Raw genomic sequence first — 13,197 nt, forward strand, 5'->3', positions numbered from 1 at the left:
TCATGGCAGTGTAGTGGTAAGATTATGTTGGGCGGTTGTGAGGAATCTGCGCAATAAGAGGGGTCGACATGGAACCTTGACAGAACTATAGTATTTGGACGAGGCCATGACCACACCATGAATGAAGTTGCCCAATTTGTCGGCGTATGGCCGGCCGCTGTGGCCGAGCGGTTCTAGGCGATTCAGTCCGGAACCACACTGATGCTACGGTCGCAGGTTCGAATCCTGCCTCGGGCATGGCTGTGTGTGATGTCCTTAGGTTAGGTAGGTTCAAGTTGTTCTAAGTCTAGGGGACTGATGACCTCAGATATTGGTGCTTAGAGCCATTTCAACCATTCGGCGTATGGAAGTGGACGTTCCAACGTGTCTACAAGGAATGGTATACCACTGGTACCAAAGTAATTTGGCGTAAGAATACTGATCGTAAAAATTCGTATCAGACAGGGATCGCAGATGCTTGTCACGCCTTGTTAATTACAATCGGTTTCGAACTCGACTAGAATTTCTGTTGTCAGTGCTGAAAAGTAATATCTTTGAATTTTTTATGTGAAAACTATAAAAGCTTTTTAAATAAAATGAACGTTGTTAACGTTCTAAATTCTTGTACTTCATGTCCATATATTAATTTTTCAGTACAGTCACCCTGATGATGAATACATTTCTCCCAACGAGAGACCACGTTGTTGATACTGTCACTGTAGACCTCGTTAATGAAACCACAACCTCATCTCTGCGTCAACCGCTTCATCACTACGTCCTCGAAGGTTTTCTTCAAGTTCTGGAAACAGATGAAAGTCGGATGGTGCCAATTGTGGACAGTATGGGGCAAGATCGATGACGCATTTTTCCGGATGTAACAGCGCTCGTGTGTGGTTCGGCTTTGCTATAGTGAAGGAGAGGGCGCTCCATGTGTGGAAGAACTCTTGAGTTTCGAAACTCGATTACAGCACGCTGTATCTCCACGCGCCGACATAGTAACGTTACAAAAAATGGTTCAAATGGCTCTGAGCACTGCTGAGGTCATAAATCCCCTAGAACTTAGAACTACTTAAAGCTAACTAACCTAAGGACATCACACACATCCATGCCCGAGGCAGGATTCGAACCCGCGACCGTAGCGGTCGCGCGGTTCCGGACTGTAGCGCCTAGAACCGCTTGGCCACTCCGGCCGGCTAGTAACGTTACACACCATCACGTTACACGCCACAATTCGTAGAATTCTAGCAACGGAGTGCTGCAAATACACTGAGTTGCCAAAACTCATGGGATACTTCCTAGGGACCTCCTTTTCACGGTGTAATGCAGCTGCTCGACGAGGCACGGACGCAACAAGTCGTTAGAAACTTCCTGGCATGTTAAAACTGTGTGCCGGACCGACACTCGAACTCGGGACCTGTGCCTTTCGCGGGCAATTGCTCTACCAAATGAGCTCCTCGCAGAAGAGCTTCTGTGAAGTTTGGAAGTTAGGAGACAAGATACTAGCGGAATTAAAGCTGTGAGGACGGGGCGTGAGTCGTGCTTGGGTATCTCAGTCGGTAGAGCAATTGCCCGAGAAAGGCAAAGGTCCTGAGTTCGAGTCTCGGTCCGGCACACAGTTTTAATCTGCCAGGTAGTTTCATATCAGGGCACACTCCGCTGTAGAGTGAAAATTTCATTCTAGGTCGTTAGAAGCTCCTGCAAAAATACTGATCTATCCTGTCTCTATAGCTGTCCGTAATTGCGAAAGTGTTGCCGGTGCAGGATTTTGTGCACGAACTGACCGCTCAATTATGACCCGTAAAAGTTCGGTGTCATTCATATCGGGCGATCTGTGTGGCAAAATGATTCTCTCAAATTGTCCAGAATGTTCTCCAAAGCAGTCGCGTACAATTGTAGCCTGATGGCAAGGCATATTGTCATCCATAAAAATTGCATCGTTGGTTGGGAACATGAAGTCCGTGAATGGCTGCAAATGTTCTCCAAGTAACCGAACAAACCATTTCCAGCCAATGATCGGTTCAGCTGGACCAGAGGACCCAGTCCATTCCATGTAAGCACAGCCCACGACATTGCACAGTGCCTTGTTGACAATTTGCATCAATGGCTTCGTGGAATCAGCACCACAATCGAACCCTACCATCAGCTCTTCCCAATTGAAATCGGGACTCATCTGACGAGGCTATGGTTTTCCAGTCGTCTAGCGTCCAATCGATGTGATCACGAGCGCAGGAGAGTCGCTGTAGGTGATTTCGTGCTGTTAGCAAAGGCACTTGCGACATTCATCTGCTGCCATAGTCCATTAACGCCAAATTTCGCCTCGCTGTCCGAACGGATACGTTCGTCGTTTGTCCCACATTGATTTCTGCGGTTATTTGACGCAGTGTTGCTTGTCTGTCAGCACTGACAACACAACGCAAAAGCCGCTGCTCTTGGTCGTTAAGCGAAGGCCGTCGGCCATTGTGTGGTAAGTGGAGAGAAGTTATGCCTCAAATCTGGTATTCTCGGCACAGTCTTGACAGTGTGGATCCCGGAATACTGAATTCCCTAATATTTCCAAAATAGTATGTTCGATATGTCTAGCTCCAACAATCATTCAACGTTCAAAGTCTGTTAGTTCCAGTTGGGCGGCCATAATCGTGTATGAAACCTTTTCACGTCAATCCCCTAACCACAAATGATACCCCGGCGTATGGACTCCTCTTTTATACAGTGTATACCCGATGCTACCGCCATCTATATATGTGCTTATCGCTACCCTGTGACTTTTGTCATCTCAGTGTACGTTACGTGAAGAATAAAAATGTAGAATATTAATAATGTTTGTTTTATTTACGAAGCTGCAGGAGTTTTACATAAAAAATTCGGAGGGGTTAGTTTCCAGCACGTCCTCACAAGTACATCTTAATCAGTTCAGAGCACACGTTCCGAAAGAAATTGCATGCAGTGGACAGTAGGAATCGGGTGCTTCAACAACGTCATTGGTTACTGTGGTTCAGAAAGCTAGACGCCTTCGAAAGGCCAACAACACAAAGACTGGATCGTAGCTGACTAGAGCCGGGTAGAGTGAGTGACGAATCGCGATTTCGCCACTTTTCAAGTTATTGTTAATGAAACCCAGCGGCCAATGACGCGTTTGACCCTCAGGGTGTTGAGGGTGTAATAGAAGGCGGAGCCGGGTCCTTGATTTTTTCATTTTCTGGTGGTAACGATGTTTGTACCAGTACTTAGGTCATATTTTCAGGGTAGCGTGTACATGAACCAGATGTTTCCAGTTTGAAGGACACTCAGCCACCCTATCGCACGACAGCTGCAACGCTAAATCACTGTATCTTAATTTCACAGAAAGCGTGTCGGATTATACGCAACAGTCTGCAAGAAGTAGCTATCAACATTCCCGCCCTTTGGTAGGTTCACGAGATCTAATCGTCAATGAGTGGCGTCAGTTGAGTGTTTGCTATCTCAAGAAACTGTTGGACTCTTTCTCTCCGAACTGAGGCTGCAATAAAGGATAGAGGAAGCATTCATAACACGGCACTAGCGCGATGTCTTCTGGGGGCAGGGACTGACTGATTCTGTGTCCAGTGTGCTGAGTATTTGCGTCTTCTTGTAGCTGTCTTCTTACTCCCACTCTTCTCTTCACGAGTTATTTGTCTTCGATTTAAGTTCAGGGATGAGGTAGAGTGCATTGGGATAAGATGTATGGAAGAGCCTTGCATTTGGCTGGGCATCGTCGTGCCAAAACTTTGATGTAGCAGTTGTTTTTCAGGTTACTCGGAATAGCCAAGATTCTAGATTGCCTGTTCTATCCAATAGCGTCCCACAACATCGTACGTTGTGTTCGCCCACGATGCTGCTCAACAATGCAGGCTGCCAAATTGCTGTCGCCGCGGTAGCTTCTTACATGTTTGCGAGGAGTTGCCTAGCAACGGCCGTTGTATAGAAATCGCATACGAAGTTCCATGCTCTTAAAGTTTCGAATTAATCGAATTATTTTGAGACGTGAAGTGCATCTCTGGCTCACTTCTTACTCGATAGAGTGCACAGCATCGGAATATCGTCCCGGCACCCCAGCGGCCACGGACAATGTGTGGTCGTCAATACAGCAAACGAACGGACCACTATCGGGACATCCGGAAGATGTGAGTGGACTGCCGCAGCTGTGAACAGTCGCAGATGCTGTCATACAAGTTGTAAGTATACTCAGTGGCGAAGTAATAGTAGATGTTGCAATAGACCTTGACACCCAAAACGTTGAACCAAGCATCATAACAAAAAGGGGTTGGCAGATGTAATTCTTAGCTTTTCGTACCAAAATCGCAAAAAACGGAACCCTTATAGTATCAGTTTGTTATCCGTCTGCCTGCCTGTGTGTCTCCTTTCAGTTAACACAAATTATTTACATATATATGAAGATAGTAACTGTTCTCGAAAGACCAGATGCCATTGATGACCGCGCAGCTTCTTTAGAATAAATGATAATTTATTGAAACCCTCAGCTGCCGACAGGCGTTGTTGATATATGGTCTTTCGAGAACAGTTACTATCTTCATATACATAGTTAAAGGCTACCCAGCCACTGAACTTCATCTGTGCGAATGCGCACAGGTTGCCCGAACTCTTACGGGAATCGTCACCTTAGTGTGCGCGAGTGATGGGTGGATGGGCAAATGTCTATTAGGTACATTACGTATGTAGATTGTGGACAGTTGGGAATGTAGGTCTCACCGGAAGCATGCAAGGGATGAGTCCCTGCAGTCGCATTATTCATCTGTGTCCTCGATGAATCAGATGGATAGGGCGTCTGCCATGTAAGTAGGAGATCCCGGGTATGAGTCCCGGTCGGGGTACACATTTTCAGTTCGTCCCCATCGAGGTATATAAACACCACCTGTCGGCAGCTGAGGGTTTCAATTAATTATCACAAATTATTTAAGTTTAATCTGGAGTGTGGTACAATGACACTCAAGTCTACGGTCCGTTGCCATTGTAAGAAATTGAAGCTTCTAAGTCAGTGCAGAGCCATTTGAAATTCGAAAACTGACTCATTAAAAGCTATAAAGCAGTTCCAGTTTACCTAAAATCTTGAAATTCGGGAAGAAGGAAGGTTTCACAATACAACGAAACGAAAAATCCGAAAATTATTAATTTGTAATTGTATCATACGAAACAAAATTTTTGTTATTCGCTATCTGACTGTCTGCCTGCCCGTCATTCTGTTAAGATACCTTTTTATCAGGAATGGGTCGACGTATTAAGTTGAAATTTTTGTCACAGACTAAAGTCTATGGTCCCTTGATGGTGTACAAAATTGAAGCTTCGAATTCAGCGTAATCAAAAGATACAGGCATTTATGTCAGATACTTTGACACTCGAAATCTCATTCATCAAAACCTAAAGGGTACTTACCGTTGGCCTAGTCGTATGAAATTTGGCGAGAAACAATGTTCGTCATAACAAGCAAAAGAAAAAGAATCAGATAGTTGTAAACTTGTAATCACATCAGACAGAAAAATAAATTCTTTTGGATACGTGTCAAGTTGAAATTTATGTCACATACTGAGGTCTGTGGTCCCTTGGCAGTGTAAAAAACGCAATCTTTAAGTCGGTGCAATCAAAAGACGGACGGACTGCTGAGAGCAAAATATAATATTTTCTTGAAATATTATTACAAGAACTACACTACTAAACTTCCGAACAATCTTGTAACACATTGACTGCCACGTGAGCCAATGGTGGCTCACAGTTAACACGGGTTGTGACGCCGCGTGAACCATATTTAGTTCACGTATACGTTGTACTGGCTCACAGGCCTCGTGAGCGTCATAGCGTTCAAATGGTTCAAATGGCTTTCAGCACTATGGGACTTAACATCTAAAGTCATTAGTCCCCTAGAACTTAGAACTACTTAAAACTATATAACCTAAGGACATCACACACAGCCATACCCGAGGCAGGGTTCGAACCTGCGACCGTAGCGGTCGCGCGGTTCCAGACTGAAGCGCCTAGAATTGCTCGGCCACATCGGCCGGCGAGCCTCATGGGGCTCACAGATAATGCGTTTCAAATATGGGTTTAAAGTGATGACTCCACGGAGCACTCCTATGTTCGCAGCACCCAATATTTTTAGAATTGGTAGCCGTGGTGATTCCTAACTTCAGCGTATCGTTAAATGATACAGAAAGATCGTTTTTGAGATCCTTTTTGGAAAATGTTTGTAAATGCTCAAGTGCTGTACAACTTGGCAAACAAAGGATCAAAGTCTCGCATACAAATAAATACTGTCAGGGTGCGCTTGACTCTACTGCTACTGAATGCCAAAGATCCACAACCACGAGCTACACTACAACCGTCCGGCTTGTGACCGTAGAAGGACCATAGCAGAGCGGTCAAAGATGATGTTCTGGCTGTTATAAACGCCTGCGAAGAACAGAAGAAAGAAAGGATGCTGCTAAGAAAGTGAAGAGGGTTTGCACTAAATACAGTAAATGTGACTGTTTTATGTGCAACGAGTGTTTTAGTGACATTGACAATGCTGTGTTGAAGAAGTAGAATATTCTAAGATCTTTATTCATGGATATTGTCAGACCAAGTAAAAAAATTGTAAATAATATTATATGTAGCTAATATAATAAAATAAACTAAGTGTTTGAATCATTTCTTGAAAAACGATTTTTTTGTTGTGGCGTAACAAGCTAGTCACGCCACACTGAGGAGGAAGCCGAAAGGCACGCGTACACACACGCCGACTGGGGTCAAGTCTGGAACAGGATACGTTATGACTGCTATAAAGCGCCGGCCGCTGGTGGCCGATCGGTTCTGGCGCTACAGTCTGGAACCGCGCGACCGCTACGGTCGCAGGTTCGAATCCTGCCTCGGGCATGGATGTGTGTGTTGTCCTTAGGTTAGTTAGGTTTAAGTAGTTCTAAGTTCTAGGGGACTTATGACCTCAGCAGTTGAGTCCCATAGTGCTCAGAGCCATTTGAACCATTTTTTGAACTGCTATAAAGAAAATAAGTAGTTTTGGAATATACTTAACTTTTAATCATCCTTGTATACATCGTTCTTGATGAGACATCTGGAGATTGTGGCGATACAAGTGACTCTTTAAATACAAGCTATTTAAGGGTAATGGCGCCTTGCCAAGTCGTAGCCATTAACTTAGCTGAAGGCTATTCTAACTGTCTCTCGGCAAAGGAGAGCAAAGGCTTCGTCCGTATAGTCGCTAGCAACGTCGTCGTACAACTGGGGCGAGTTCTCGTACGTCTCTCGAGACCTGCCGTGTGGTGGCGCTCTGTCTACGATCACACAGTGGCGACACGCGGGTCCGACATGTACTAATGGACCGCGGCCGATTTAAGCTACCACCTAGCAGGTGTGGTGTCTGGCAGTGACACCACATTTTTATACGTATGTGGTTTTATATATATGAGACTTGGTCTCTCACTGTGCAAAATGAAAAGCCGTTTCGAGTATTTGAAAACAAAATTTTGAGGAAAATTTTCGGAGCAAAAAGGGATGACGGAGAGTGGCGAAAACTGCTTAACGAAGAGGTTCACGGACTCTATTCAAGCCCTGACGTAATCAGCATTACTAAATCACGTAGGCTGCGATGGGCGGGTCACGTAGCTCGAATGGATGAGGGCAGGGCAGCGCGCAGAGTACTGGTAAGGCACTTGGAGGGAAAACGTCCTGTGAGGAGACCGAGGCGTAGTTGGGAGGACAATGTGAAGGCTGATTTGAGGAGCCTAGGTATTGAAGGTGAATGGAAGGAAATAGCCCAAGACAGGGACAGATGGCGAAATTACAATTGTGTTAAAATGTTGTTGTTGGACTACGTGAGCCATATATGGCTCACGCTTGTTATCAGTCCAGATGAGTCATAAATTGATATTTCATGAAGTAAATTAATTCTACATGTTCAAAAGAAGACATCTGATGCAAAAAAATCAATTTGGCTTCAGAAGTAATATTCGTGAATGCAATGTGGCATAGCAACGCATGGTCCAAATTTCATCATGGCAGTCAATGTGTTAAAATATGAATGTTACCTACGGTTGTCCTAGCCAGGCACAACTCCAAACACGTCACACCAAGATTGGTACAGTGGAATGACTGACTAATGTCATTATTTTTTATTTCTGCAATACAATGGCAGGTTGTGGGTTCCGTGCCTATTGCTCTTCTGCGCCTCCACTGCACACACGTCTGTTCTCTAGGCACTGCGTTCCCCTGAACTAGAAGCTGGGTAGCGGCTCAGTCATTCTTTGCTGACTGACTAAAACAATTTTTTACCAAAAATCATTAATAAAAGAACTTTTCCCCACTTGTTGCCTTTCTCTCATCACTCGGCAACGGTTTGAAGTTAATATTTTTCTAGTTCTGTATTTGAAATTAGTACACTCCTGGAAATGGAAAAAAGAACACATTGACACCGGTGTGTCAGACCCACCATACTTGCTCCGGACACTGCGAGAGGGCTGTACAAGCAATGATCACACGCACGGCACAGCGGACACACCAGGAACCGCGGTGTTGGCCGTCGAATGGCGCTAGCTGCGCAGCATTTGTGCACCGCCGCCGTCAGTGTCAGCCAGTTTGCCGTGGCATGCGGAGCTCCATCGCAGTCTTTAACACTGGTAGCATGCCGCGACAGCGTGGACGTGAACCGTATGTGCAGTTGACGGACTTTGAGCGAGGGCGTATAGTGGACATGCGGGAGGCCGGGTGGACGTACCGCCGAATTGCTCAACACGTGGGGCGTGAGGTCTCCACAGTACGTCGATGTTGTCGCCAGTGGTCGGCGGAAGGTGCACGTGCCCGTCGACCTGGGACCGGACCGCAGCGACGCACGGATGCACGCCAAGACCGTAGGATCCTACGCAGTGCCGTAGGGGACCGCACCGCCACTTCCCAGCAAATTAGGGACACTGTTGCTCCTGGGGTATCGGCGAGGACCATTCGCAACCGTCTCCATGAAGCTGGGCTACGGTCCCGCACACCGTTAGGCCGTCTTCCGCTCACGCCCCAACATCGTGCAGCCCGCCTCCAGTGGAGTAGCGACAGGCGTGAATGGAGGGACGAATGGAGACGTGTCGTCTTCAGCGATGAGAGTCGCTTCTGCCTTGGTGCCAATGATGGTCGTATGCGTGTTTGGCGCCGTGCAGGTGAGCGCCACAATCAGGACTGCATACGACCGAGGCACACAGGGCCAACACCCGGCATCATGGTGTGGGGAGCGATCTCCTACACTGGCCGTACACCACTGGTGATCGTCGAGGGGACACTGAATAGTGCACGGTACATCCAAACCGTCATCGAACCCATCGTTCTACCATTCCTAGACCGGCAAGGGAACTTGCTGTTCCAACAGGACAATGCACGTCCGCATGTATCCCGTGCCACCCAACGTGCTCTAGAAGGTGTAAGTCAACTACCCTGGCCAGCAAGATCTCCGGATCTGTCCCCCATTGAGCATGTTTGGGACTGGATGAAGCGTCGTCTCACGCGGTCTGCACGTCCAGCACGAACGCTGGTCCAACTGAGGCGCCAGGTGGAAATGGCATGGCAAGCCGTTCCACAGGACTACATCCAGCATCTCTACGATCGTCTCCATGGGAGAATAGCAGCCTGCATTGCTGCGAAAGGTGGATATACACTGTACTAGTGCCGACATTGTGCATGCTCTGTTGCCTGTGTCTATGTGCCTGCGGTTCTGTCAGTGTGATCATGTGATGTATCTGACCCCAGGAATGTGTCAATAAAGTTTCCTCTTCCTGGGACAATGAATTCACGGTGTTCTTATTTCAATTTCCAGGAGTGTATTTTAGAGACGAATAAATGAAACATACGTAATTGGACCATTGCAAGTCAGACACGTAAATTTTGATTTGCTAAACAAAATTGATATTAGCCGAGCTAATAAAGAAGGTTATTATCCTGTATAATTTGATGCTAAATGAAATACGCCTGAACAGTAAACATCATTGAATAAAGATCGGAAAAGGTAAACGGAAATTTGTGAATTGCAGAATCAACAGTGGTTTCACATGTTACTTAAGATTTATTACGCTCTTCAAGTAATGGATAATTTCTGCTAACGGGAGTTTCATTTTAGTCCATTTTGCCTCTTGGCGAGCGTCCAAAACGACACGAAAACAACGGCCGCTGGTGTTGGTATTCTGTGATCTTTAGTTTGAAGTTGATCAGAGTGCATTATTTACTCACCAATAACCCCCTCCCCGTCCTATCCCAGATTTCTTAATAAATCGAACCGCCATGTACAAAACACCTTCAAACGTGTGATTACGTTTTAATGATTTAATATGTTAAATATAAATAATAATAGTAACCTGCGTTCCGTTTTAGACTGCTTGACAATTGCAAAGGCATAGAGACATTTTTGGATTGGAATACTCACAGGAAATGATGGACGACGTAAAAAACACCGTACGTACTGTACTGCAGTGCCTTTTTTGCTCCTTACTACTATGCTAAGTTGCTTCGGATTCGCAGGCACTGCGACAACTGCAGCTGTTGTGAAATACATTATATATTCGCATTTTCGAAGATGGCCCATCATCAGCTGTATAATGGAATGACAACGAAAATTGGACATATCTTATTTCTTCGCCGACATTGGGCAAGTGACTTTCAATTAAAATGTCTCCCCTCTACGGAAATATACTTAATGGATGAAATAATTAAATAGACACCCTAGCTGCAAACAGACGTTGATATACTTCACTGGGGACATGTTGAAAATGTGTAAAGCAGGAGATCCCGGGTTCGAGTCCCGGTCGGGGCACACATTTTCAACATGTTCCCAGTGAAGTATATCAACGTCTGTTTGCAGCTGGGGTGTCTATTTAATTATCATTTCATTTCTAGCAAAGCTGCATGGTCATCCACGGTATGTGTTCTTTCGGGAACAGATACTACCGTCATATATAGTTAAAATATGGCTTCCCGGCCATTGACCTTCTTGTGTGAACGCACACGCTATGCCCGAACGCGTACGGGACTTGGTAGATTAATCTGCCACGAGTAATGAGTATGATGGACAAACATACATTAGGCGCACTACGAATGTAGTGGTGTGGACATGTTGGGAATGTGGATCTCACGGGGAGCGTGCAAGGGATAAGTCCCTGCAGACGCACTATCCTCTGTGCCCTCGGTGGCTCAGATGGATAGAGCGTCTGCCATGTAAGCAGGAGATCCCGGGTTCGAGTCCCGGTCGGGGCACACATTTTCAACATGTCCCCAGTGAAGTATATCAACGTCTGTTTGCAGCTAGGGTATCTATTTAATTATCATTTCATTTCTAGCAAAGCTGCATGGTCATCCGCGGTATGTGTTCTTTCGGGAACAGATACTACCGTCATATATACTTAATGGATGTAAGAGTGCAGGTCGTAGACAAATTGTTGGCAACATATGGAATTTGGGTCTGGTCGTGAGTCCTGCTGGGATAGCCTAATGATAAGGCGACCGTTCGCGATAAGTGGGAAATCCGGGTTCGATTTCCGGTCAGGCACAAATTTTCATTGTCGTCATTCCATTATACAACTGATGGTTGTCCGTATTCGCAAATGGGAATACATTTCATATATACGTAACAAAGGTGGAGAGGTATATTAATAACGTAAAATGGTACAGATTTCATCACATGGAAAAGCAGGAGAACAGACATAAATAACGATCGTGTTTGACACAGGTCATGCTCCCAACATAAAGGTCAATATTGGACTTCCAATACTGAACTTGCCCTACTCGGGCACTGATGCACATTTTGCACCTGTTAGTCATGCTGGTTACCAAACTGTTGATGAGACCATGGGGGTATTATCCCACTCCTCTCTTAAGGCGGTTTTCAGTTCTGGTACGGTTCGGGGAGAGGTTGTTCTTTGAGAAGTATGTCTACCAAGAGCGTCCCAAGCGTGCTCTGTATAGTTCAGGCCATTTCATATGTTCAACATCTTCACTTTTCAGTGTTTCTGGCATTTCAGCGGTCCTGCGTGGGCGGGCATTGTTGTCCCTAAAGAGAAACTCGGGACCTACCACACCCCTAAATAGACCTACATGATGCAGAATAATGTCCCTGCAACACCACTGTGATATAACGGTACCTTGCACAGAGATATGCAGCGGTGTTAAGCCATTTTAGATAATGCCTGCAGACAACTTAACGCCTAGGCCAAATCGATGACGTTCATGAACATTCCGTGGTGTGAACTGTTCCCCTGCCTCTCCACTTTAACTGGTGCTTACAAGGGAACCTCCCCATCGCACCCCACTCAGATTTAGTTATAAGTTGGCACAGTGGATAGGCCTTGAGAAACTGAACACTGATCAATAGACAAAACAGGAAGAAGTTGTGTGGAACTGTGAAAAAATAAGCAAAATATACTAACTGAGTAGTCCATGTGCAAGATAGGCAACATCATGGAGAACGAAAGCTCAGGAGCGCCGTGGTCCCGTGGTAGCGTGAGCAGCTGCAGAACGAGAGGTCCTTGGTTCAAGTATTCCCTCGAGTGAAAATTTTACTTTCTTTATTTTTGCATAGTTATTATCTGTCCGTTCGTTCATTGACGTGTCTGTTCACTGTAATAAGTTTAGTGTCTGTGTTCTGCGACCGCACCTCAAAACCGTGCGATTAGTAGACGAAAGGACGTGCCTCTCCAATGGGAACCGAAAACATTTGATCGCAAGGTCATAGGTCAACCGATTCCTCCACAGGAAAACACATCTGATATATTCTATACGACACTGGTGACGGCATGTGCGTCACATGACAGGAATATGTTGTCGACCCACCTAACTTGTACACTTGGCGAATGGGTAAAAAGATTCTTCTACCTTGCCCGATTTGGGTTTTCTTGTGGATGTGATAATCACTCCCAAAAAAGTGATGAAAACATAAGAGTTTGTCACATAAACTGAAAATAAAAAATTAAACTTTTCGCCCGATGGAAGATTTGAACCAAGGATCTTTCGTTCCGCAGCTGCTCACGTTACCACGAGACCACGGCGCTCCTGCGTTGCCAGTGTCCTTGATATTGCATATCTTCCCATGAACTACTTACTTTGTATATTTTGCTTATTTTTTCACAGTTCCACACAACTTCTTCCTGTTTTCTCAGTTGATCTGTGTTCAGTTTTTCAAGGCCTATCCACTGTGTCAACTTATAACTAAATCTGAGGGGGGTGCGATGGGGA

General features: G+C 45.5%; 1 protein-coding gene and 1 non-coding gene across 2 annotated transcripts in view; both read left to right on the plus strand.

The window, feature by feature from the left end:
• The window catches only part of LOC126199459 (uncharacterized), a 1,573,541-nt gene that overhangs the window by 677,057 nt on the left and 883,287 nt on the right, over positions 1-13,197 (plus strand). The gene's annotated exons all lie outside the window — the stretch shown is intronic.
• On the plus strand, positions 11,149-11,223 carry Trnat-ugu (transfer RNA threonine (anticodon UGU)). Its single transcript has one exon. It is a non-coding gene; the product is annotated as a tRNA-Thr (tRNA).

This window comes from Schistocerca nitens, chromosome 8 (assembly GCF_023898315.1).
Source record: "Schistocerca nitens isolate TAMUIC-IGC-003100 chromosome 8, iqSchNite1.1, whole genome shotgun sequence".
In the NCBI taxonomy this organism is placed as follows: Eukaryota; Metazoa; Arthropoda; class Insecta; order Orthoptera; family Acrididae; genus Schistocerca; species Schistocerca nitens.